The 22,888-nt window shown below is 36.1% G+C and overlaps 1 protein-coding gene across 1 annotated transcript in view; it reads left to right on the forward strand.

Moving 5' to 3' along the window:
* The window catches only part of IL1RAPL2 (interleukin 1 receptor accessory protein like 2), a gene marked incomplete at both ends in the record, with an annotated part of 1,033,390 nt that overhangs the window by 600,578 nt on the left and 409,924 nt on the right, over positions 1 to 22,888 (forward strand). The window lies entirely within an intron of this gene.

A 22,888-nucleotide genomic window follows, 5' to 3' on the forward strand; every position in this document is an offset into this window, starting at 1 on the left:
ACTCCTGGTCCCAGGAAATCATCTATCTACTCTCTTTGTCACTTGATTAGTTTTGGCATGGCTCTCACATTTAATGGCCTCTAGTGAATATTTTTCTGAGCGTATACTGGGGGAAAAACCACTCCCCCTTTTATTTACTTTAAATTAGAATTCTTATATCCTAACCTTATGGCTGTATATGAGTGACTACATAGACTAGGGGAAAATGGTGATCACATCATGCTTGTTTTAGTATGCATCCTTGGGTCATGGTGGTGGTGGTACTGTTTGCAAAGAGGGAATTCTGGGAAAAATAATCTGCGGGGGGCTGGCTACAAAATAATGGGCCTTCATCACAGGCTGTCAGTCATTTCCACACAAACTAAGTTACCATTAGGTATCGGTACTCTTTTTTCTTTTTGTTAAAACTGTCATTTTTAAGCTTCATAGGACAAAAGTAGTTTATTGGCGTGGGCACAGGACTTGCCATACAGACTAGAATTTAATCGTTGTCTTACCCTTTTGCCAGTTGTATGAACCTGAACAAGGCACCTAGCTTTTCTGAGTGTCAGTTTCCCCCATCTGTAAAGTGAGAATAGTAATATATTCTTTATAGGATTATCATGAAGATTAAAAGTCATATTGCATATAAATTCTGCCTGGCATGGAAGAGCTATTAATGAATGCAGGTCCTTCTAATCCCAAATCATAGAACACAAATAAGAATTTACTGAATACATACTTTTCCTGATAGTGTGCTAAGGAGGCCTGAGATGATTGAGAAGAAGATTAATTTATAAGTTCATAGACTGTTGAAACTGGAAGAAGTTTTAGTCTAAAACTCTCATTTGATTGGAGATCACAAGAATCTAGAGGGTCGAAGTGACTTGCTTGATGTTAACAACCAGTGTGTTTGGTCATCCATTCAATCAACAAATATTTATCAAGCATCTACTATACTCTGGATATTATTCTAGGGGATGAAGATTTAGTAGTGGCAAAAAAACCCAACTATCTTCATGGAGTGTACACTTTAGTGGAGGAAGATAGGAAGATTGACAATAAACAAATGAACAGTGTGTGTGTGTGTGTGTGTGTGTTTGGGAGAGAGAGGGAGGGAGAGAGAGGTGTGCTGTGGAGAAAAATCAAGCAAGATGGTAGGGAATTTTGACTATATTATACAGAATGGTCAGAGCAAGCCTCATTTATAAGGTTGTATTTGAACAGAGACCTGGCAGAAGGGAGAGATTTTTGTCGTGTTGATATCTCAGGAATGATTATTTTAGGCAGAGGGGTAGCAAGTGCAAAGGCCCTGGGTGAGAGCCTTTAGGCTTCACTGAACAACAAGGAGGCCAGAGTGGTTGGAGTAGAGTGAACAGTGGAGAATTAGAGAGGAATTAGAAGTTGATGTCTTGAGGAGGTGGTAGGGTCAGATCATGTAGGGCTGTGTAGGCAGTTGTAAGGATTTTGGCTTTTACTCACAGATGAAAAGCCATTGGAGGGTTCTGAGCAGAGACTTGGCATGGTATGGTGTATTTTACAAGGTGCATTCTGGACGCTGGGTGGAACTCAGACTTAACAGGCAAGGACTGGAGCAGGGAGACCAATTAAGAGGGTATTGCTATAGTCCAGAGGGAAGATGGTGGTGACTTGAACTAGGGTGTTAGCAGTAAGGGGAATTAAAAGTGATAGAGTTCTGATTATATTTTGAAGTTAAAGCCAACAGTTTTTGGTTCTATTGAGTGTGGGGTGTGAAAGAAAAGAGACAAGTCATGGATGATTCCAGATTTCTTGGTTTGTGTAACTAAGAGTGGATTTACTGATTATTGAGATGGGGAAGATTAGGGATCAGGAATTTGGTTTTCTACATGTTTAATTTGAGACATCTCAGACATCTGAGTAGAGATGTTGAGTATATGAATTGAAGGGAGAAGTCCACCATAGAGAAATCAAGTTGGGAGTGAACAGCATATAAATGATAAGCAAATTCATGAGATTATTGGGGAACGTAGTTAGATAACAGAAGTACTCCAAGTTCTGAACTGTGAATGCATGCCAGCATTAGAGGTCGGGGATATGAGGGAAACTACAGAGGTGATTGAAGAGGAGCATCCAATGAAGCAAGAGGAAAACCAATAGGGAGTAAGTGAAGATAGTGAATCAAGGAGAGTGAGGACTGTGTTGAATGCTGTCGACTGGTCATGTAAGGTAGGGATCAGAACTGGCCTTTTGATTTAGAAACATGGCTATTGCTAGTTGACAAAAATCTCAATCCTTACATCTGTTTTCCTTTCACTATACCATGATGCCTTTTCATATTCTTGTTCTTGAGAGTATTTCTTCATTCCTTTATTAGCATTTACTTAAGAGCCTGTTGTGTGCTGGGCATTGGTCTGTTGTGTGCCAGGTGCTAAAACCCAAAGCTAAATAAGCTTTGATCTCTGTCCCTAGGGAATCCATGGTATAGTAGACAAATGAGATACATTAACAATGATAATATAGCATGTTTAGTGCTGCAGTAGAAATATGAACAAAATATTATGGGAACCCAGAATTCATCTTGGGTAGAGGTGGAGCATGGTGGAAAGCTTTGCAAAAGGGGTGACTTTCGACAAAGAGAATTCAGCAGTGGGTAAAGGTCCAGTAACCATAAGCAAAAATTATCTTGAAATGCTTTATACAGTTGAAACATCTGTACGAAACATCAGAATATTGTTTTGAAAGATGGATTGTAATTTATCAAGTGGACAAGTGAAGAAGGGCTGGAGAGATAGGCAAAGGGCCAAATGATTCAGTGTCCTGGGTGCCATGCTAAGGAACTTAGATTTTATCTTGCAGATGATTCATTGCCATTGAAGACTTTAAGTGGGGGAAGATTTCTATATTAGAGGACTTGGTGGTGATAAATTGGGGAGGGGGAAGAGAAAAGAAGTTAAGTGAATACATTCCTTATTTTCTGCTTGGCTGATTGAGTTGATGGTTATACCAAAGTCTCCAAGCTCATTGAAGTTCCAGTATTGAGTATGTCAGAAGGAGTACAAATTTCTTGCTCAAATTTGATTAGAATCGAGTATCCTTACACTAGAGAAGTGAATACTGAAAAGCCAGATGCTTTACTAATGCTTAATAGAGTTGGATTTTCCTCTAAGTGAACCGTCCAAGTTCATCGAACTTTACTTTTCTAATAGGAACATTTCTCTTTTGCTAAGGCAAAAGTGGGTCAAGTGCTGGGACACATGGCTCTGAAGGGCCATCAGATGAAATCCACAGCTGGGCCCTTAGTCCCTCATAAAGACCATTTCTGCCTATTTAAAGCCTCCTCTAGGCTTGATCAAAATCAAAACCCTTTAAAATATAATGAATTATTACATTTTGTGCTGAATCGCTACTTGTCTAAGCCTCTTACATAGAACAGGATGCTTGAGAATTGAGTTCACTAGGACCTTTGTACAACTTTTTGTGCTTTAGAAAAAAAAAAGGAAATAAGAATCTTATAGAACAGATGTATTAGAGGTATATATTTTCAATGGCAAAAGGCCTTCCTATGGCCTTTAAATATCTGTTTACTCTTCATTAACTGTTTGACAGAAGGGAAACAAGGGTGAAACTTTATCGTGAAGGCCTGTGTCCAGCTGAATTCTAATGCTTCTCAAATTATCATAATGGATTTGTGGCATTTATGAAATGATCACAAAGTCATCAGAAATATAAGCCACAATTCTCAAACATAGGCCTTTTGTTCTGTTAGGAATTACTGGTGAAGTCACTTAGCTTTATTAAAGAAACAAAGAGGATACCTCTGTCAGTCTTTATTTATTTTTGAATATGTAATACTAGCACACAGCAAAAAAATACAAACTACAAATATGTATGCTCTGAAAAATCTCTCTTGTACCTCCAACCCCTTACTTAAATGCAATCATTTTTTTCCAGTTTCTTGGATATCATCCACTATTCAATTGCATGTAATAGTGATTCTCAAAGTATAAATCAAGTATTCTCAGAAGCCCCAAGACCCTTTTTTGGGATCCATACAAGTTCAAGACTATTTTCCTAATAATGCTGATAAAATGAATGGTGATATTAACAAATATCCAGCAATTCCATTTCCAGGGAGTTTATACGTATGTATAATGACATCAAAAGGTGTCTGAGAATACTTGATCCCCCAAAACCTTGTCAGCACAGTTTTTCCTCAAATGTCTTGCTCTTTGCCAAGCATATGGCAAAAACATTATATCTTATTGTAGGTTTATTTGATTTATCTTATTATGATTGGGGTTAAACATGTTTTCATATATTTCAAAACTATTACATTTTACTTTTCTGTGAACCATATAGTTTCACTTCTTTAAAGAGAACCTTGGCACAGGCAATCTTTAAATTTCTAAATATAATTCTTAGAAAAATTAATGTAAACCTTCAATTTTCCCTTTAGGAATGCGCTCAGTACCTTAAACTTTAAGAGCCCTTTCAGTTCGGATATTCAGCTTCAAAACAGTAACAGATCCAATTGAGCTATGTTAGAAGTTAGCTTAGCAGGTTTACATCACAGTGTTAGAACTGTTTGTAATATGATATAACTAAAACTAGAGAGTTGAGCAAAAGCAATTTGGAACAATAGATCATAACGTAATAAAAAACATTTTGTTCCTACGTGTAAATGATGTGCTGTTCCCTTTACCTGTCCTTTGTGGAAAACAATGGGTCACATTATTCGTGGATTTGTCACCATTTCTCACAGTTCAGTGGACAAGTTCTTCAGGATCCTGCAGTTTTCATTCACCAGAGCTCTGCTTTCTTGGAGCCGAGGCAAAAGGAAATTTCTGTAGACTTTTATAAAAAAAAAAAACCTAGAGTTTAATAATGACTGGAGTAATTTCAGAAATGAGCCTATTCCATGAGAGAATAGGATTGCATTACAGTTACTATTTTTTTTAATATGATGGAGCTTTTCACCCAACACAGATGTGAAAATTTTCTAACAAAGATCACAGCCAAATAATTGGCATGTCTGTTTTGAGTCTGCTGGTGCAGAGGACACAACAAAGGAAACTGCTGAAGAGAGCAGAGGAAGAGAGTAGAGGAGTCACAGCCACACAAAAGGGGATCAGGGGAAAGCACAAAATATCTTTGGGAACCTCTCACTGCTAATTTTCAACAAAAGTTAGCCAAATGAAAAAATATGAAGATTTACCTTTATTTCTTGCTTTGCTGTTTAGTTGGCTATACTGCCTGGGGAAATTTTAAATTAGTTATATACAGTAGTCTCCCCTTATCTGTGGGGGATACATTCCAAGACCCCCAATGGATGCCTGAAACTACAAACAGTACCAAACACTATATATACTATGGTTTTTTTTCCTATACATACATACCTATGATAAAGTTTAATTTATGTTAGGCACAGTAAAAGACTAACAATAATAACTGATGATAAAATAGAACAATTATAAAAATATACTATAATAAAAGTTACGTGAACGTGGTCTGTCTCTCATAATATCTTATTGTACACATTTAATGCCTTTTTCATCTTAACTAAGCACGTAACACATACTGTGGCTGTAACTTTTGCAGTGTAAGGTACAATAACAAAACAAGCATAGATTTCTTTATCCTTCTACACAATTTCATGGATAGATGATTTGTCCTTACTGTAGATCTTAGCAAACCTCAGCATGTGATCTTTTTTCTTTCCTTAATAAGGCGAGAACTTTCACGTTTTCACTTGAAGGACACACTTTACGGTTTCTCATTGGCATGTCTAAATTGACAGCATCACTACTCTTGAGGTTTGGGGCCATTACTAAGTAAAATAGAGCTTACTTGAACACAAGCACTGTGATACTTTGATAGCCAATCTGATAACCTGAATGGCTACTAAGTGACTGAAGGGCTGGATATGCCGGACAAAGGGATAATTTACATCCCTAGTGGGATGGAGCAAGTCGACTCAAGATTTCATCATGCTACTCAGAATAGCACATAATTTATAACGTATGAATTTTTAATTTATGTAAATTTCTATTTAATATTTTCAGACCACAGTCAACCCCAGGTAAATGAAAACATGGGAAGCAAAACCACAGAAAAGGGGGGATTACTGTATAATGCTAGTGGAGGAGAGTGAATTGATTGACCAGTAAATAACCAGATTTTAGTAAGTGTCTACTATGTACTCAACCCTCTGTTAGATACTGTATAAGACATGAAACCCCTTTCTAGTGAAAGAACATGAAAGGGAAAATAGTTGTTGAGTCATATCAGGCATTGTACTATTGATAGATCCTTTATACATCCTATCTCATGTAAATGCTCAAAATAACCTTATGAAGTAGGCACTATAATTGGTACTTAACGGATATGCGGTTTAAGGCTTACAGAAGTAATTTACCAAAGGAGGCATGACTGGTAAATGTCAGATTCCAGATTTAAACTTAGGTCTGTCTGGCTCCAAGGTTTATGCTCTTTCTACTAATCATGTTTTCTCAGGTTATGGAGATAAATCTAATACAGTTGAAATAATTAGAGAGCACACGATGGTAAAGTCAAACACTCCGTGGTTGAGAGTGTGTGTGTGTGTGTGTGTGTGTGAAAGCAATTCACTGTGAAGCAGAGTAATTAGCAGAAGATCCCTCCTGACATAGATGGGCTAGGGTAGGTAGGCATTTTTGTGATTGGTGGAGAAATAAGGGGAAGACATTCAAGACAGTGGCAACAATATGAGCACACTATAGAGGAAGGAACAAGCAGTACATGTTTGTGAGATTAATCAGTCTAACTTGAACATGAGGAGTTGTAGAATATGAAGTTGAATAGGAAAAGTGAAGATAAATTACAGAGGACCTTGAAATCTACAACGTATAGTTAAGGCTTTTGGGACTAGGCAGTAGAGAACCATAGAAGATTTAGGCAGATTACTCTGACAGTGGTATGTTTGGTGGCAGAGTGACTAGATCTGAGGTTATTGAAGTAGTCTGATGTGAGGTAGATGAGTCTCTTTTCAAATTATAACATTGTAAGAGATAGGTTTCAAAGGCTTTGAATTATTTGCTTCAGGTCAAATTGATTAACTTTTGGTAGATGGTTAAACAAATGTAAAGTGAAACCCATGATCCGGAGGTATCTGTGAGTTAGTGACATCTAAATCACTAGGACTAAATCTAGGGCAATATTTTGTCAAACTGTGGGATATGACCCATTAGTTGCTTATAAATCAGTGTCAAAGTTCGTGATTGATATTTTTAAATGAAATAGAAAATAGAATAGCATTGCAGATGTTAAAAGAAAGTATGTTTGTGAAATTTTATTTCAGTTGTGTATGTACATGTGTGCACACATTTGCATTGAGTCATGACATAAAATACATTTATTACTATGGCTTGTGGTAAAAAAAAAGAAGTTTGAAAGTCTCTGATCTAGAGTAGAGCGCTGAATTAGTCTTTTTTCCTCCCATGTAAATTGTCAGTCTACATGATTGATTTGAACATTAGTTGAAAAGTCCCATCATCACTTTCCTTTTTGGGACCTCTTTATCTGTTGCATGGTCCATTTCTAACCACCAAACTGACCTGTATAGTTTCAGTATATCAAGCACATAGTTTATGCCTAAAGCATATGCTTTAGCTTTCAAGGTCCTCTATAATTCACCTCCACCCTTCCTATCCAACTTCATTTTCTATAACTCCTCATGTTCAAGTTAGATTGATTAATCTCACAAAGATGTATTGTTTGTTTCTTCCTCTATAGTGTTCTCATATTTTTGCTTCACCTTGAATGCCCTCCCCTGATTTCTCCACAAATCACAAACTGCCCTACCAATCCATCACATACCAAGATTCCAGATCAATATTTCTATAGCACTACTCACATAATGCCATTCTCCTTTACCTAAAGAAAGAATGGTCCTCCCTCCATTTAGTTAATGTTCACTCAATAAGTGATGATTGAACCCCCAAGAAATGAAGCCCAAACTCTTGGTTTAATCAGATATGCAAAGTCTTCTATATTATTGCCCCAAACTATCTTTCCAACTTTACTGATTACTGTAGCACCTCAGAGACCCCATGGATCAGCTTAACTGTACTACTTGCTCTTTCCAGAATACATGTATTTTCATTTCTGCATGTCTTTGTTCATGTTGTTCCTCATTTGCCATTCTCATCCTTTAAGGCCCATATCAGATATTACCTCTGCTATCAATACTTTTATAATCCTGAATCAGATGTGCATAGTTAATTCCTTCTCTGGACTCAAAATACTTTTTATCACCCACGTGAGACTCATCATATTCTGTCTTGCAGTATATTAATTGGGTTTATTCTCTTTTTTAGCGTTGCTTCTTGTTCACCTCTACAATGGAAAAAGTGCTTTGTGTATGGTAGATGGTCAATAAACAGCTGCTAAATAAATAAGAATACTGAATCCATGACACAATTCAGTATCTTTTTGTTTTCATCTAAGCAGTATGACATTATATAGTTCAGCAAAGTATTTTCCCAATATTTTTCTCAGTGTTGCTGGCAGCATGAGACAGAATGGACTGGAAGAAAGAGCACTGGGCTAGGAATCAGAAGACCTCAACACTAGTGTTGGCTCTGTCACCAGAAAATTCTGTCACCTTTAATATGCCATTTGATCTCTCTGGGGTTTTCTTTCTTTTTTATTTTTTGGCTTAAGGGACTGGTCCTATAAAAATATGGGACTGGTCTAGTTAAAGTATTTTCTAACATTTAACCCTAGATTATTTACTGTGAAAATTTCATTCACTTAGTAAATATTTACTGGGGCCTTACTGGGGATACAGCATTGAACAATATACACAGGGAGATCAGCTCCATGCTTTGTGTCCACCTAGAGGGGTGGGATAGGGAAGGTGGGAAGGAGACGCAAGAGTGAGGAGATATGTGGATATATGTTTATGTATAGCTGATTCAATTTGTTATACAGCAGAAACTAACACACCATTGTAAAGCAATTATACTCCAATAAATATGTTAAAAAATCTATATACTTTCATGGACCTAGCATTATGGTAGTGAAGACAAAAAGTAAACAAATGTAATATAGAAAGGTAGTGGTAAATGCTAAAATAAAAAATAAAATAAGGCAAAGGGAAGGAGAATGACAGGAAGGGTCTCTTTGGGGAGGTAACATTTGAACAGAGGTCTATATGAAAGAGAGAGATCTGGGTAGAAAAGCATACCAGACAGAGGGAACTGCTATGTAAAAGCCCTGAGGTCAGAATGTGCTTTGCTCTTTGTAGGAACACAATGAAAGCCTGGGCCATACATAGCAAGCCGTTGGGTTGTGGGAGGTGAGGTCAGAGAGTGCTATGGACTGAGTATTTGTGTCCCTCCCCAAATACATATGTTGAAACTTAATGCCCCATGTGGTGGTACTAGGAGGTGGGGCTTTGGGGAGTTGATTAGCTCATGAGAGAGGAACCCTAATGAATGGGATTAGTACCCTTACAAAAAAGACTCCAGAGAGCTCTCTCCTCTCTTTTGCCACTTGAGGACATGTGAGGGTATAGTGAGAAGACAGCCAATCTATGAACCAGGAAGTGGGCCCTCACTAGACACGGTATCTGCTAGCACCTTAATCTTGGATTTCCTAGTCTCTAGAACTGTTCTCATTTTTTTAAATTGAAGTATGGTTGATTTTAAATGTTGTATTAATTTCTGCTGTACAGCAAAGTGACTCATATATATATATATATATATATTATATATATATATATATAATATATATATATACACACATACACACACACACAAGCACATATTATTTTCCATTATGGTTTATCATAGGATATTGAATATAGTTCTCTGTGCTGTACAGTAGGACCTTGTTGTTTATCCATTCTATATATAAAAGCTTATATTTGCTAACCCCAACCTCCAGCGCCATCCCTCCCCCAACCCCTTTCCCCTTGGCAACCACCAATCTGTTCTCTATGTCCGTGAGTCTGTTTCTGATAGGTTCATTTGTGTCATATTTTAGATTCCACATGTAAGTGATATCATATGGTATTTGTCTTTGTCTTTCTGACTTACTTCCTTTAATATGACAGTCTCTAGTTGCATCCCTGTTGCTGCAAATGGCTAGCCTCTAGAACTGTAAGAAATAAAAAAAAATATGTTATTTATAAGCAATCCAGTCTAAGGTATTTTGTTGTGACAGCCTGGATGGACGAAAACAGAGAGGTAGTCAGGAACTAGGTCATGTGGAGCCTTTTCAACAGGGTAAAAAGTTAGATGTTATTCTAAGCATAATGGGAAGCCATTGGAAGACTTTAAGCAGGGTAGGGACATGATCTGCCTTATGTTTTAAAATGATCACTCTGGCTACCATTAGAGAATGGATGGCAAGAGTGGACACAGGGAGACTGTTTAGAAAGTTATTAAAAAGGTCACTTCAAGAGATGATAATTGATTAGACTAGAGTGGTAACACTGGACATAGAAAGAAGTGGATATATTTGAGCTATAATTTGGAAGGAGAATGGACAGGACTTGTTAATGGATTGGTTATGGAGGAGTAAAGGAAAAGAGAGAATTAAGGGATGACTCAGGTTTCTTACTTAACCAACTGGGTTGGATGGTGATACCATTTACTAAAATGGGAAAAACAGAGGGAAAGAATAGATTGGAGGGTTGGGGCTAAAAGTTGAATGCAGAGTTCAGTTTGTGATATGATAAATTTTAAATATGTTTTAGATATTCAAATGCATAAATAAGAGATATAATTGGATATGTGAGTCTGGAGTTGGAAGAGAAGTCAGTACTGGAGATACTGAAGATGTAACTCCAAGGTCTGTCACTATATAAAGAGCACCTAGCAAGTGATCTTAGCTAGGGAATATATATAAATATATAATATACACACATATACACTGTAAATTACTGTTGTTGGATAATAAGATTGATCCATTATTATGGCTAATATTCCACACTGGGGGGTAAAGAATTTAATTTATAACATTTAGAGATAATTTATCAAGGTATAGGATAAAAAATTAAGTTGAAGACCTGCAAGGGTACAGTTATTAAAATCAGGAGGTTTAACACTAATACATTAGTTTTATCTAATCTGCAGTCCATATTCAAGTTTGTGTAATTGTCTTAATCATGTCTTTTATAGCTAGTTTTTTTTCCCCAATTCAGGATCACACATTGCATTTAGTTATCATATCTCTTTAATCATCGTTAACTTGGAACGGTTTTTAAGACTTTGTGTTCCTTAACTTTGACATTTTTGAAAAGTATATACCAATTATTTTATAGAAAGCCCCTCAGTTTGAGATTACCTGATGTTTCCTCCTACTTAGGTTCAGGTTATGCATTTTTGGTAGGAATACCACTAAATAGAGATTGTGTCTTTTTCAGTGCATGTTATTATGTGGCATATGATTTGAGCTTGTCTCAATATTGGTGAGGTTAAGTTTGAAGACTTGGTTAAGGTAATGTCCCCCAGGTTTCTCAACTATGGAGTTAGTATTTATTTTCTCTTTGTAATTAGCAATTTGTAAGGAAACACTTTGAGGCCATGTGTATATTCTTTGCCTTATCAAACTTTTCACTACTAGTTTTAGCATCTACTGGTAATTTTCTAACTCCAGCATTTCTTTTATATTTATTAGTTGGCATTTCACAAAAAAGTTTTCCTTTCTTCCCTATTTATTTCATTATTTAATCATCATGAAGTCATGGATTCTTATTTATTCAATGAGTTACAATCCTTTATACTTACTTTTTTGACGTGCAAATTGTCCCAGAATTGACCATTAGGAGCTCCTGCAAGCTGGCTCCAGTGCCCTTTTAGCATATCTTATCTTTATTTGTTGAGCACTTCCTTATTTTATTTAAGATGCAACAAGCTGTTCCAGGCCCTTATTATCCTTTCCCTGCTCCAGAATTAAAACCAGACATTTTTTCATGGGATTCTGGTTAGTTTAGTAAGGAGAAGTATTTTAAAACCAAGATCTGGGCACTAGATGTGCTCATTCCAATAAGCTGCATCATCGTTTCTAGTTCATCTGAGGGAACAGAGTGAGAAAAGACATATCTCTATTAAAAATTTGAGTTCATACTGATACCTCCAATTCCATTCCAGCGTCACAGAGAACATTCTAGTCTTCCCTTTTTCCATATTTATAACTAAGAGAAACATGGCTTCCACTATCCTCAATAGATTTACTCATTTGCTCAAGCCTAGGTTATACAGAATTTAGAATATACAGATTTTAGAATTGCTAACCCATTCCACTACAATTAGGTAGCTCAGAAAGGATTCAATATTTGTCTACAGTCCTTTTCATTTTAATTGATGTAAGATTTGTATCCCTTGAGATGCTTAAATCGTAAGTGTACAATCAATGAATTTTGACAAATGGATACAGCCATGTGATGCACACCCCTATGAAGATTTAGAAAATTTCAATCACTCCAGAAAGTTCTCTTGTGTCCCTTCCCAGTCAATCCCTCTCTCCTTTCTAGATGTACCCAATGTTCTGAGTTTTTTTTTTTTTTTTTACCACATATTATTTTTTCCTTTTCTAGAATTTCATACAAATGGAAACATACACTACGTAATTTTTTTTGTATCTGAGGGATTTGTCCATAGTATTGTATGTATCAGCAGTTCATTCTCCTTTACTACTGGGTAACCATTCTGTTGATAGATATCCAGGTTGTTTCTATTTTTGGGCAATTATGAATAAAGCTGCTTATGAACATTCTCATACAAATCTTTACAGACATGTTTCCATTTTTCTTGGGTAAATACTTAGTGGTGGAATTGCTGGTTCAAAGAGTAGAGGAATGTTTATCTTAAAAAGAAAATGTCAAATATTTTGCCAAAATGATTATATCATTTTATATCCCATTAGCAACGTGTGAGAATCCAGCAACTCTATATCTTTACCTCATTTGGTGTTCTCTTTCTCATGCTTTCATTCTTTTTCATTGTAGTGCGTGAGTGTTGGTATCTTATTGTAGATTTTTTTTAAAAAAATATCTTTATTGGAGTATAATTGCTTTACAATGGTGTGTTAGCTTCTGCTTTATAACAAAGTGAATCAGCTATACATATACATATATCCCCATATCTCCTCCCTCTTGCATCTCCCTCCCACCCTCCCTATCACACCCCTTCCCCAATGACTAATCATAGATTTTCTCTTGTAAATGTCCTTTTAATTTTTTCTCCATTTTTTTTTAAATTAGGGTTTTCCCTATTATTGTACTGTAAAAAGGTTTTTTAATTATATATATATTCTGAAGAAAGTCCTATGTCAGATATATATTTTGCAAGTACTTTCTACTTGTCAAATATATATATTTTTATATATTGCTGGATTCTATTTGCTAATATTTTGATAAAGGCTTTTGTATCTATGTTCATGAGGCATATATTGTTCTATACTTTTCTTCTAATATCTTTATCTCTTTGAGTATCATGATTATACTGGTCTTATAAAATAAGTTGGGAAGTGGTCCCTCCAGCTCTTTTTCTGAAATCATTTACATAAAATTAGTATTATTTCCTCTTATAATGTTGCATGGAATTCACAGTGAAACCATCTGGGCCTGGATATATCCTTTGTGGGAAGTCTTTTGGAGATGAAATTAATTAATTTCATAGATATAAAACTATTTATATTTTCTAACACTATTTCATCTTTTTTCAGCTTTGGTGACTGTTTCTTAAGGAATTTGTCTCTTTTGCCTAAATTTTGAATTTGTATAAAGTAGTTCTTAATTTTGTTTTATGCTTTTCAAATCTGTAAGATTTATAATGCTATGGTGGTGATAATTTGTGTTTTTTCTTTTTCTTTTTTGCCATCAGTCTTGCTAGAAGTTTATCACTTTTTATTATCTGTTTGGATAGTCAACTTTTGGGCTTTATTGATTTTTCTAATGTTTTGCTACCTTCAATTTATTTCTGATTTTATCTTTATTATTTCCTTCCTTCTACTTACTTTATGTTTAATTTTCTTGTCTTTTTGTAGTTTCTTAAGGTAGAAATATATATCATTGAATTACTTTTTTAGTATAAGCATTCGAATTACAAAATTTCCTCTGATAACTGCTTTAGTTGAATCTTACAAATTTCCATGTGCTGTATTTTCATCATTATCCAGTTCAAAATATTTTCCACTTACTATAATGATGATTTCTTCTTGGTTAACAGTGTATTTAGAAAAGTGTTGTTTAATTTCCAAATATTAGGACTTTCTAAGATAGCTTACTATCTTGTTGTTGCTCATTTCTAACTGAATTCCACTATGTTCAGAGAATGTATTTGTAATATTTCAAATTTTGAAATTTATTGGGACATATTTTATAGTATATATCTATTTACTCCCCTTTAAAAATATATTCATATATATATATATATATATTTTTTCTATTTGTCCAATCGGGTTTCTTATTCTTCTGTTCCTCCTTTCATGCTCTTTTTTGGGGGGGGTAATCAAATATATTTTTATTACATTTTAATTTCTTTATGGCCATTTAACTAGGTTTATTTCCATTCATTTTAGGTGTTTTTGGATTCAATATGTGTCTTAATTTTATCCCAGTTTACTAAGAGTTAATTTTCTACTTCTTATAAAATACAGGAACTTTGCAACAGTATATTTTATATACCTTCATCCTTTGTGGACAATTATATGTATTTCATATGTGTATTTATATATAATTTATATTTATATTTGTATTTACATTCTATTTTATATACATTGTAACCCCAATAAAATGTTATAATTTTTAACTTTAAATATAAGAGCTAGGAGCCATCTCCAAGTAAGTGTACAGGAGCATCAAAAAGTGACAGTTAAGGCCTTCCCTGGTGGCGCAGTGGTTGAGAGTCCGCCTGCCGATTCAGGGGACATGGGTTCGGGACCTGGTCCAGGAGCATCCCACATGCCGCAGAGTGGCTGGGCCCGTGAGCCATGGCCGCTGAGCCTGTGCGTCCGGAGCCTGTGCTCCACAACGGGAGAGGGCACAGCAGTGTGAGGCCCACATACCGAAAAAACAAACAAAAAAAAAGGGACAGTTAATAAACTGAGAGCTAGGGGGGAGAGAGAAAAGTTGACAAAAACAGACACAGGAACTAAAATTTGATAGTCTACTGAGACCATGTAGTATTGAGAAAAACTCTAAGAAGATCACTGCAACATAGCATAGCAATTGCTATTCTAAATTACAATGTACATAAAATAGTGTTAAATATTATTAAGTATCAATCAGTAAATATAGTTTTCAAAGTCAGGTAAATATATAATAATATTTAGAAAGCTTTCATTTTTTTTTTTTAGTTTCTGCTTTATAACAAAGTGAATCAGTTATACATATACATATGTTCCCATATCCCTTCCCACTTGCGTCTCCCTCCCTCCCACCCTCCCTATCCCACCCCTCCAGGCGGTCACAAAGCACCGAGCTGATCTCCCTGTGCTATGCGGCTGCTTCCCACTAGCTATCTACCTTACATTTGGTAGTGTATATATGTCCATGCCTCTCTCTCGCTTTGTCACAGCTTACCCTTCCCCCTCCCCATATCCTCAAGTCCATTCTCAAGTAGGTCTGTGTCTTTATTCTTGTTTTACCCCTAGGTTCTTCATGACATTTTTTTCCCTTAAATTCCATATATATGTGTTAGCATACGGTATTTGTCTTTCTCTTTCTGACTTACTTCACTCTGTATGACAGACTCTAGGTCTATCCACCTCATTACAAATAGCTCAATGTCGTTTCTTTTTATGGCTGAGTAATATTCCATTGTATATATGTGCCACATCTTCTTTATCCATTCATCCGATGATGGACACTTAGGTTGTTTCCATCTCTGGGCTACTGTGAATAGAGCTGCAATGAACATTTTGGTACATGTCTCTTTTTTTTTTTTTTTTGCTGTACGCGGGCCTCTCACTGCCGTGGTCTCTCCCGTTACGGAGCACAGGCTCCGGACACACAGCCTCCACGGCCATGGCTCGCGGGCCCAGCCGCTCCGCGGCATGTGGGATCTTCCGGGATCGGGGCACGAACCCGCGTCCCCTGCATCGGCAGGCGGACTCTCAACCACTGCGCCACCAGGGAAGCCCCATGTCTCTTTTTGAATTATGGTTTTCTCAGGGTATATGCCCAGTAGTGGGATTGCTGGGTCATATGGTAGTTCTATTTGTAGTTTTTTAAGGAACTTCCATACTGTTCTCCATAGTGGCTGTACCAATTCACATTCCCACCAGCAGTGCAAGAGTGTTCCCTTTTCTCCACACCCTCTCCAGCATTTATTGTTTCTAGATTTTTTTATGATGGCCATTCTGACTGGTGTGAGATGATATCTCATTGTAGTTTTGATTTGCATTTCTCTAATGATTAATGATGTTGAGCATTCTTTCATGTGTTTGTTGGCCGTCTGTATATGTTCTTTGGAGAAATGTCTATTTAGGTCTTCTGCTGATTTTTGGATTGGGTTGTTTGTTCTTTTGATATTGAGCTGCATGAGCTGCTTATAAATTTTGGAGATTAATCCTTTGTCACTTGCTTCATTTGCAAATATTTTCTCCCATTCTGAGGGTTGTCTTTTGGTCTTGTTTATGGTTTCCTTTGCTGTGCAAAAGCTTTGAAGTTTCATTAGGTCTCATTTGTTTATTTTTGTTTTTATTTCCATTTCTGTACGAGGTGGGTCAAAAAGGGACTTTCTCTGATTTATGTCATAGAGTGTTCTGCCTATGTTTTCCTCTAAGAGTTTGATAGTGTCTGGCCTTACATTTAGGTCTTTAATCCATTTTGAGCTTATTTTTGTGTATGGTGTTAGGGAGTGATCTAATCTTATATTTTACATGTCCCTGTCCAGTTTTCCCAGCACCACTTATTGAAGAGACTGTCCTTTCTCCACTGTACATTCCTGCCTCCTTTATCAAAGATAAGGTGACCATATGTGCGTGGGTTTATCTCTGGGCTTTCTATCCTGTTCCATTGATCTATCTTTCTGTTTTTGTGCCAGTACCACACTGTCTTGATTACTGTAGCTTTGTAGTATAGTCTGAAGTCAGGGAGCCTGATTCCTCCAGCTCCGTTTTTCATTCTCAAGATTGCTTTGGCTATTCGGGGTCTTGAAAGCTTTCATTTCTGAGGCTTTTTCTTCAAACTTCACTTAGGTGAATATATGTATTCCTTGATAATTCAACATAATTCACTAATTACTATCAATGTGTGTATATGCACATTTACATAGAGACACTATGAGTGTGCATATTGATTTGTGTGACATCTTTCACAAGAAAATTGGGCAAGGGAGTTATAGATGCAAGTGTCTCTTCTACTGGTGGTCATGGTTGGGGGTAAGTGACATCTTTTATACATCATTTAAACACCCTTTATGCAAAATGACCATCTGAGACTTAGTTATTCCTTTAATTCCTGGGCAGAGTGTGAAACAGAAGCATTGTTTCAGGTTAGGACAAGACAACTTGACCCTAGTTGCAAAGAATGGGCAGTAATATGATACTCCTTCCAGGAAAAAAAATGAAATCCATAATTCACCTGAGGCAATGTGATGCATCAGTTCTCTTTTATTGGAAGTGTACATCATCTAATTCAGTATCTAGAGACTTTAAGAAGTCAGTTAAAGATGACTGTGAATTATGTGTTGTTATAGCAGTAATGTCAATGCCTCAAAATAGTTCCATTATGGAAAACGGCCTTTAATTTCCAACACTAAGTGATATAATCAGAAACCTTATGTCCTACCATTGCTCCTTGAGACAAGTTACTCTTTATTCTTTGTTGGGAAATCTGTTTGGATACAGAAATAGTTAGCATGACATTTCCTGAAGTTGTATAGCATTATACATGAAGACTGAAAAATTAATGTGAAATATTTGAATTGTAAAAGCATATTCAGGATGTTAAGAATTGTATAGATACTCTCAGAACTTTATATATACATGGTAAATAGTTAAGATAAAAGGCAACTTTGGATTTCTGTTCTTTTCCCATATGCCCAAGATATCTTTCCTAGATTCAAACTATAGTTCAGTCTCAATTAAATGAACAAGAGGTATAGGGTAATGAAAATTTAAGATTGTGAGAGTCCGCCACATCCACTGAAATACTTGACTTTGGAATATGTGTTCATACAGGTACTTTCATATTGTCAGAAACATACTTGAATCTTAATGTATCACCTTAAAGTTATTTAGCTCTTCTATTGAGAGGCTATTGACTTATTTTAAATGGCTAATGACCAAAATGACAATTGGAATTTCAACCAAACGTATATGGGCTTCCATTCACTTGTAGAAATGTAAGGTCTAAGTGGTGATAAATGTCAGTTCCTTGTTCCAGAGTGTTATCCTCATTCTGTTCAGCTTTGGCAGGCAACTCAGCCATCAGACAGAAAATGACTTGCCCTCAGATGCTGAGCCCTTTCACGCTGCCAGAAGATGGTGACATTGTCTTAGCCCCTGCAGTCGACCTTAAAGTCAGGCAATAGCAATTTTGAATAGATAGCCTTCAGGATACCTTTAGGACCTTAGGGCCTTTGCACTTTCGATTTCTTCAGTGTGGAGTGCCCTTCTACCTTATACCCAAGTGGATAGCTCCTTTAACATCCTCAAGTTTTTACTTAAATGTCATCTTTTCAATGAGGTCTTCTTTGACAACCCTGTTTAAAACCACATCCACTTTCTTCAGTACAACCTTGTTTGATTTTACTCTTTGGCACTTAGCACCTTCTAAAATAGAATGTAATTTACTTTCTTATTTTGTGTATTGTCTGCCTTTTTCCCATTAGCATATGTGTCACGTGGGTATATAATTTGTTATCATCTTTCAAAGACATTGTGGTGAAATTCACATGACTTAAAAGTAGCCATTTTAAAGTGTACAATTCAGTGCCCATTAGTATATTCACAGCTTTGTACAACCGTAACCTCTTTCTACTTCCAAAACATATTCATCACACCAAAAGGAAACCCCATATCCATTAAGCAGCCATTCTCCATTTCCCCACCTCTCCCAACTCCTGGCAACCACTAATTTGCTTTCTGTTGCACATCCATTTTGACTGTATGTTATTTGATAAGGCTGGTGAAAAACAGATGGAACTAATGCTGGGAAAATTAGCCTGGTGCAATAACAAGTGTATTAAAAAATAAATATAGCTGGTGATGGGCCATCTTAGAAAAATAAGCTTGTTAATCAATGAAAAAAGGCATGAAATGAGTGATGGCTAGGACCATGCACTCATTAGTTATCTGGCTTTAACCAGAAGAGTGAAGCAAAGATATGTAGACAATTTGGTTAAAATAAAGACATTGCCAAACAGTTATTGATGAAATCAGGCAGGAAAAAAGAGAATCAGGAAACTTGAGTATTTAAATGCTTAGACTTTCCACCATAAGAAGGAAAGAATTGGTTACTGTATGATATAAACACTGCTCTCCCTGTAAAATAACTCAATGAAGACAAAATCAAAGATGAAGCTTACTTATAAGAAGGAAATTCAACTTAATCCATATTCAAATGCTTGGACATATTGTTGGGAGGCAGAGGCTACTGGGAGTGACAGTGGGTATAAACTGGAGGAGCCAATTTTGCATTCACTGCCTAATGGCACAATTCATCTTCTACTGTTCAGTGACTCTTAAGTCTCTTGGAACCAGATGCACTAGAAATACTGAGAGGAAAACATTGATTTAAGTGTTTAATTTTAACCCATGACTCAAGGGTGAAGGTCTCCAATATCTTTTTTTTAATGTAAAATACGCATTATCTATATAAAGTCAAACTTGAGATAGTTGGATTAGGAATCACTAGAGGCTCTAATCTGGGCTTCACTAGTAATTAACTTGGTGATCTTAAGCTAGTAATTTACCCTTTCTCATCTGATTTTCTCATCTTACCCTCCCTATCTCATAGTGATTTTTCAAAGTAAAAATAGGCTGTATGTTGAAAAAACTCTTTGAAATAGAACTCATAACTTATAGTTTGAATATTTACAAATATCTGTTTGTTGGACCTGCAAAAATAAGAAAAAATCCTTCCTACGAAACATTTAATAAGGATTTAATTGCCAGTATTGAATTCCTCTGTAAAGTGCAGTCACTAGTAGTTCAACTTATTTTGGGAGGTATTTTGCAAATATGAAAAAGGCACTGATTATGGTTATTCATTTGCACAGTGTTTCCACTCTTTCTGCTCTGAGCTTCTCACTTAGTTTCTCCTAAAGCCCTTAGCAACTTCTTATATCCCTTCAGCCCAAGCCATAATGTTTTCTCTGTATGTCCTATGATTTCAGAGGGACAAAAGCATTTTTAAGGAATTGTAATTATTTTTTTATTGTTGTAATCCACACTTGGGGGAAGGGTGTCCTTACAAGAGATTAGTCTGGAGAGATAAACATAATCCAAATCATGAAGTATCTTTTAAGATATGAGCCAGGTTACAAAGTTTAGACTTTTATTATTAAGGCACCTGGGAACCACTTATGGGATTTATGCAAGGTGTGATATTATCAGGTTTCCACTTTTGAAAAATAACTCTAGCTGCCCTCTGGACTAGAGGAGGGAAAGGCTAGAGTCAGGAGACCAGTTAAGAGGCAAGAGATGATGCCTAAACTAGGGTGGTGACTGTGGGGAAGAATAGAATAAATGGATTTGAGAGCTATTTGGGAGGTAGAATTAGTAGGACTTGGTGAGTGGTTAGGTGTGGGAAGTCAGGGAGAGAAATTAGGTAAGGTTTCTGGTACCATTCATTTAAATTAAAAGCCAACCAACAAACAGCCAATTCACCTGTAACCATATTTATTTGTAAAACTTTAGTTATTAGGTTTATTTTGCTTTCTTTTCATTATTTTCTAAATCTGCTGGAGACTCAGAATGATAAAATGATTAGGAACACAGGTTGTAGAGTCAGATAGACCTGGGTTCAAAACATGACTCCACTCCATCCTTTCTGTGTAACCTTAGGGAAGTTGCCTAATCTTTCTGTGACTCAGCTTCCTCATCTATAAAATGAGAATAACCATAATATATACCCAATTACATCCAGATGAGTGCAAAATGAGTTAATCTATGCAAAGTATTTAGAACGGTGCCTGGCACTTAATAAGTACTCAGGAAATGTCAGAAAAGTTTATTATTGTTGCTGCTGCTACTACTACTACTACAGTACTACTACTACTACTACTACTACTAGTACAGTACTACTACTAGTAGTAGTATGACGATGACTACTACTACTACTACTATTAGTTTTAGACTACTTTCACAAATCTTTCACAAATACTACCTAAGGCTATGTTTCTTATTTTCAGCACCTTTCAATAGCCCACCTTTAGATTTTGGATGAACAGCAGTGATTCCCTACATGCCCATAGGCACCCAGACGATGAGATTTTGGAAGAAAGAGGAAAACGGGATGAAAAATCTCCTATATTCAGTCCCCTATTTAAGGTCAGAAATCATGTTTGATGGTCATTCCACTCACTGATTTGGGTCTGTCTTCAACAGTCTTCTTTACTAAGCAAGGTAGACCTTGCTGATGTGGCATTTCTATTTTTCTTTTTTTTCCCCCTAAAAATAAAAGCTTTGATGTAACTTCATTGGCAGAAATTAAATTTGAGAACAGGACAGAGCTAATTCTGTGAGGTAGCTGTTATTATTTCCATTTCACAGATGAGGAAGCTGGAGTTTAGTAAAGTAAATTACTTGCCTGGAGTCACACAGATAGGCATTAGAGTTGGGCTTTAGTGGTCACACAACTAAACATGAAGTATTTTTACAAATGACTGTGTGATGAGCACTTGTAGGCACTATGGGGAATATAAGTCCTTGACCTCCAGGAGTTTTGTATTAGCGAACTATACAAGATCGTGTAAATGCAGGGACCAGGCTATGTGGTATAGCCAGTAAGCACTACAGAAATAAATATAAAACAAAGTTATGGTTACCAAAGGGGAAGTGATGGGCAGGGATATATTAGAAGTATGGGATTAACATATACACACTACTATATATAAAATAGATAAACAACAGGGACCTACTGTATGGTACAGGAAACTATACTCAATATTTTGTAATAACCTATAAGGGAAAATAATCTGAAAAAGAATATATACATATATATATATATATATATATATATATATATATATATATATATATATGAATCACTGTGCTGTACACCTGAAACTAATGTGACATTGTAAATCAACTAAACTTCAATTTAAAAATAAATAAATATCCTAACCTTTAATAATAAGAAGAAAGAAAGAAATAGAAGGAAGACATCACTGTGATTTGTCAAGTCAGGGAGGAATTTTTGGAGGAGATGGGACCTGAGGTAGCTCTCAAAGGAAAATGTAAGAAGTACATTTTTTGAAGTTGGAGGTAGGAGAGAGAGGGTTACTTCAAGGAGAGTCACAAATAGAGTGAAGGCACAGAGAGAAGAAGTATATAGTATGTGCTAAAAGGATTCATGACATGTTCATAGTACAGAGCAGTGGAATGAGGTCTGGTGTGGCAGGGTAATCTAAGCAGATAGAAGGCCTTGAATGCCAACCTCTGGGGTTTCTCTCTGCTTTAGAGTTATTTATTGAAGAAGCAAATTTCTGCTTGTCCCAAGCACTCTCACTATTGTTATCCATCAAGTGGAGCATGAGATACATTGGCTTTCCAAAGTGCTCTTATAGATTATATTTGTAAGGGGAAATGTGACAAGATGAGCCAAAGTGTCCAAAGAGATTCATAACTATTGCCTTCAACGCAATACACAACTCCACTCAAGCTGCTAGGATTTTCATGCCTTCCAGCAGCCCAGAGATACATTATTTAATATTTCAAATTATATATTTTTCTCCTTTCTCTAACAGACCTGTGTTTCTTTCAATGC

Source organism: Hyperoodon ampullatus (assembly GCF_949752795.1).
Source record: "Hyperoodon ampullatus genome assembly, chromosome: X".
In the NCBI taxonomy this organism is placed as follows: Eukaryota; Metazoa; Chordata; class Mammalia; order Artiodactyla; family Ziphiidae; genus Hyperoodon; species Hyperoodon ampullatus.